The 4,789-nt window shown below is 37.9% G+C and overlaps 1 non-coding gene across 1 annotated transcript; it reads left to right on the forward strand.

Annotated features, from left to right (window-relative positions):
• The first annotated feature begins 2,758 nt into the window (after positions 1-2,758).
• Positions 2,759-2,865, forward strand: LOC127088473 (small nucleolar RNA R71). Its single transcript, XR_007790307.1, has one exon. It is a non-coding gene; the product is annotated as a small nucleolar RNA R71 (small nucleolar RNA).
• Positions 2,866-4,789: the final 1,924 nt, after the last annotated feature.

The following is a 4,789-nucleotide window of genomic DNA, read 5'->3' on the forward strand; positions in this document are numbered from 1 at the left end:
TTCATTAATAATCCGGTTAAAGGTTTAGTTATTTTAGAGAAGTCTTTAATGAATCGTCGGTAAAAACCGGCGTGTCCTAAGAAGCTTCGTACTTCTCTCACAGTTTTCGGAGGTTGAAGGTTTTCGATTACTTCTATTTTGGCTTTGTCTACTTCAATTCCTCTATTTGATATGATGTGTCCTAAAACAATTCCTTCTTGTACCATAAAGTGACATTTTTCCTAATTAAGTACTAGGTTTACTTTTACACATCGCTCTAGAACTCTTTCTAGGTTTTCAAGACATTCTTCAAAGCTTTGTCCGCATACGGAAAAATCGTCCATAAATACTTCCATGATATTTTCGAGAAAATCGGCGAATATTGCCATCATGCACCTTTGAAAGGTTGCGGGAGCATTGCACAAGCCGAACGACATTCGTCGATAAGCGAAGGTACCAAAGGGACATGTGAACATTGTCTTTTCTTGGTCATCAGGATGAATTGGTATTTGAAAGAAGCCCGAGTAACCGTCTAGATAGCAGAAATGAGAATGTTTTGCTAATCATTCTAACATCTGGTCTATGAATGTTAAAGGAAAATGATCTTTTCGGGTTGCTTTGTTTAGTTTCCTAAAGTCAATGCACATTCTCCATCCCGATTCGATTCGTTTGGTTATAGTTTCTCCTTTTTCATTTTCGATAACTGTTATACCTCCTTTCTTTGGTACTACGTGTATAGGACTAACCTATTTGCTATCAGATATAGGATATATGATACCTGCCTCTAATAACTTTGTTACTTCCTTCTTCACTACCTCACTCAGGATCGGGTTTAATCTCCTCTGATGTTCCCTATAGGTTTTACAGTCTTCTTCTAGCATGATGCGATGCATACAGATAGAAGGACTTATCCCTTTAAGATCGGTGATGTTGTATCCTAGTGCGGTTGGATATTTTCTTAAGATATGTAGGAGTTTTTTGGTTTCGAGTTTTCCTAGGTCTGCATTAACTATTACTGGTCGTTCAAGTTCTAAGTCTAGGAATTCATATCTCAGATTTTTGGGAAGTGTTTTCAGGTCGAGGGTTGGTTTCTTAAGGCATTGTGTAGGATCCGGTGTTATTGCTAAACATTGGTTAAGTTTGCCTTCTACATGATAGTCAGGCAATTTGTCATTTTCCAACTCTGTTTCTTTTATGCATTCATCGATGATATCCATGAAGTAACATGTGTCTTCTATTGCAGGTGCTTTCAAAAATTGGGAGAGAATGAACTCAATTTTCTCTTCTCCTACTTCGAAAGTGAGTCGTCCTCGTTTTACGTCTATGATAGCACCGACGGTTGCTAAGAATGGTCTTCCCAATATAATGGGTGTAACTTCATCTTCTCTAATGTCCATAATTATAAAATCAGTTGGAATGTAGAATTGACCTATGCGCACGGGCACGTTTTCAAGAATCCCTACAGGATATCTAACAGAGCGATCTGCTAGTTGCACAGACATTTTAGTTGGTCTTAATTCTCCCATTTCCAGTTTCTTGCATATGGATAAAGGCATAACACTGATACCGACTCCTAAATCGCATAGAGCCTTATCTATGACAAATTTTCCTATGTGACATGGTATAGAAAAACTACCAGGGTCCTTAAGTTTTGGAGGCATATTCTGGATTATGGCGCTACATTCAGCAGTGAGTGTAACGGTTTCGCTCTCTTCAAGTTTCCTCTTATTAGAAAGAATTTCTTTTAAGAACTTAGCATATGAGGGCATCTGCGTAATAGCTTCTGTAAACGTAATTGTGACGTTTAATTGTTTCAGTAAGTCAACAAATTTTTTAAATTGGCCCGCATCTTTGGTTTTAATAAGCCTTTGAGGGTAAGGGATAGGTGGTTTATAAGGTGGTGGAGGTACATAAGGTTCTTTGTTTTCTACGGTTTCTTTATTACTCTCTTCCTTTTCCTTAGGTCTACCTTCTTCCTCAGTTGACTTTTTAGAGTTTTGGTTCTCAATCCTTGGGTCAGACGGTCCTTCTACCTCTGTTCCACTTCTTAATATAATTGCATGAGCGTGGCTTTTCGGGTTAGGTTGGGGCTGTCCAGGAAATGTACCAGTTGGGGCAGCAGTAGGCGCTTGTTGTTGAGCTACTTGTGAGATTTGTGTTTCCAGCATTTTGTTATGGGTAGCCAGGGCATTTACTTTACTTGCTAGTTGTTTAATTTGTTCGCTAGTGTGTACATTCTGGTTTAAGAAATCTTTATTGGTTTGCTGTTGAGAAGCTATGAAGTTCTCCATCATGATTTCCAAGTTGGATTTCCTAGGAACGTTATTGTTAGGTGTAGATGGGATCGGCTTTTGATATCCCGGAGGTATAGCTGGGGCTTGATTGGGAGCTTGTCCTGGTGCATATAAAGCATTATTACTCTTATATGAAAAATTAGGATGGTTCTTCCAGTTAGAGTTATAGGTATGCGAGTAGGGATTTCCTTGAGCATAATTCACTTGCTCTGCTTGGATTCCTGTTAGGAGTTGACAATCTGCAGGAGTGTGACCTTGGATTCCACAGACTTCGCAATTCTGAGTTGCGGCAACCACGGTGGCTGGAGGTGATACATTCAAACTTTCAATTTTCTGGGCAAGGGCTTCCACTTTTGCATTCACATGATCAAGGTTTATGGGCATAAGGTTTATCCATAAGCGCACCACCTGCGGCGGCGTCTATTATTAACCTTGTGTTGTACAAGAGTCCATTATAAAAGGTATGAATTACTAACCAGTCCTCTAAACCATGGTGTGGACAAAGTCTCATCATGTCTTTGTATCTTTCCCATGCTTCGAAAAGAGACTCGTTATCTTTCTGTTTAAATCCATTTATCTGGGCTCTCAACATAGCTGTTTTGCTTGGAGGAAAATATCGGGCAAGAAAGACTTTTTTCAACTCATTCCATGTGGTGACTGAGTTGGAAGGAAGAGACTGAAGCCATCTTCTAGCTTTATCTCTTAACGAGAAAGGAAAAAGACGAAGTCGAATCGCCTCTGAAGTGACACCATTAGCTTTAACAGTATCAGCGTATTGAACAAATACGGATAAATGAAGGTTTGGATCCTCGGTAGGGTTTCCAGAGAATTGATTCTGTTGCACTGCCTGTAGCAGCGAAGGCTTAAGTTCGAAGTTGTTTGCTTCGATTGCGGGTGGAGCAATACTCGAATGCGGCTCATCTTGCGATGATCTCGAAGAGCACGAGCTGGTTCTGCCATCTCGGGTATCGGTGAAGGAAGAAGATTTTTGAGGTCGGGCACTTCGATAGGAGGGAGATTGTTTGCAGCACGATATTCCCGAATTCGTCGTAAGACTCGGAGATATAGTTTAATGTCGTTGATTCGTAAGTAAAACGGCTCGCCTTGTGAGCGAGTGTGTGGCATACAAATCAACGAAAGAAGAAGAAATAAAAATAAAAATTGCCTTAGTGTCTACAGTGTAACAGAAGAGTTACGATATCGACTAAATAAAAGTCCCCGACAACGGCGCCAAAAACTTGATCGCGACTTTATGAGTCGAATTGGGGTACTAACTGCAAGTGCACAGTTCTATCGCGTAGTTTTAAAAGATATCGATCCCACAGGGACTTATGAATCGATATACCGTTTTCTAAGGTTACTTCGTAAAGCTAAGGCGGATGATACTTTGATTGTTCGGGGGAAAAGTAAAACTGAAATTAGATCTAAATTAAATATCAATTAAGCGGATATCGGTATGTAGTTCGTCGTAATTAGGGAATCAAATCTTCGTTGGTTTCTTGGTTTTAAAATAAATCTTTTCAGTAGACACTATTGATTAAAAGCCTTTTCTCAAACTCTCGCTCTGTTGAATAGACCATGACTTTAAATTAACGTAGCTGTCACTTATTAGTTAAGTCCAAAATCACTTTTTGAAAATAATAGAATCTATAGAAACTCTTTTTATAAAAATAATAACCGTTTAAACACCCTTGTCTCAAACTCTCGCTCTGTTGACTTAGATTATATAATTAAACTTAAATGCTTAACTCTCGTCCTCACATTTAACCTTTAAAAATACTTTTTGAAAAAGATTAGAATTTAATTAACTCTAAAAACTGCTTTCGCCCTGATTTAGAATTAATGTCCAATTTACACTGTCCAGTTAAAAACTCAAACTTTCGCTCTATTGCTTTTAACTTCTTTATGTCTTTTACTCTCGTACAAAAACTTTGGGATTAATGCTGTAAATTGAGACCATAAAAAGAGTGACTTTATTTTTAAATGAAATTAAACCAACTTAGTTTCGATTCCTTCATTCCGCTTACTTTACATACCGATATCTAAATTAATTAGCCGGACATGCTAAACAGGTCTAAACAGTTATCATGCTTAAATAAAACCATATCAGGCAAACAATATAAATAAACAGTAATGCAGGGCATATATAAATTAAAACAATGAATTAAAGAACCTGAATAATTAATAGCAATCTTGAACACTCCACCACAGACTGGTTGGATTTGTTCTTGAATTCTTCAATCGGACAGGGAAATAAAAGCGAAGGAATAAAATTCTAGGATCTAACGTAAGGTTAGATCTAGTAAAAGATACACAATAGTTTCCGGTGTAGAGACTATTGTGTGAAAAATTAATTTAGTGCTTAAAAGATTGACTGGAAAAGGAAATAAAAATTGCAAATAAAAGTAGAAAGCTGCAGAAAAGAAACAATGCTGTAAAATATGCTTGCACGGCGGAAAGGGACGGAGAGCTTCAGGGTTGGCTAAAAGCAACTATTTATATTAGTATGCTTTGTA

Source organism: Lathyrus oleraceus, chromosome 5 (assembly GCF_024323335.1).
Source record: "Lathyrus oleraceus cultivar Zhongwan6 chromosome 5, CAAS_Psat_ZW6_1.0, whole genome shotgun sequence".
Lineage (NCBI taxonomy): Eukaryota > Viridiplantae > Streptophyta > Magnoliopsida > Fabales > Fabaceae > Lathyrus > Lathyrus oleraceus.